Genomic DNA, 624 nt, shown 5'->3' with positions numbered 1-624 from the left:
CAAAAAAGTTTAAATAGACATTGAAAAGCACCTTAAGCAAGCATTGTTATAAAAGAAGTGGATCTCTATTGGCCAAAAGGGGAAGTCTGACTGGAAGGATATGTTATCACCAAATGTCCAAAAGAATAATGAAAATCAACTGTTCTGCACATAAAACACCCTTAAAGTTTTGCCTTCATCAGGCTTGCCCATCCTGGACTCCAAATGAAAGGACTTTCCGGCCAGAGATCTAAGTTTTTAGACTTACTTTCTTAAACATTCCAACACTGCACATTTCCTCTTTTGTTCTTCACGTGGTCTCTTTTCTGGTCTCAGGCTAGCCCTAGATATGTCCTTGCTTCATGCCATAAGCTGAGGACATAATTCAGGCTCTTGGGATCATGATTCTGTAGGTCCCTTCCCCTGTCTCCTGAGTACCTAGGAAAAGAAGGACTTAAAAGGTACCTGGATACCTTCTTTGTGTGAAGCTCAAGGTTCTCAGGTTCTAGGCTGGCTCCTATACTAGTTACCCACACCCTTTCCCAGATGCAGTCAAAGACAGATTTCTTTGCAGAATGTTTTAATCCTCTAACAGGTGCTTCAAATTTTGGAAGGAGAGAGATTTTTACTACTAGTCCCCTAGGA

The sequence above is a fragment of the Galeopterus variegatus genome, unplaced genomic scaffold, assembly GCF_000696425.1.
Source record: "Galeopterus variegatus unplaced genomic scaffold, G_variegatus-3.0.2 Scaffold2017, whole genome shotgun sequence".
Taxonomy (NCBI): domain Eukaryota; kingdom Metazoa; phylum Chordata; class Mammalia; order Dermoptera; family Cynocephalidae; genus Galeopterus; species Galeopterus variegatus.
Note: the sequence above shows the minus strand (reverse complement) of the source record.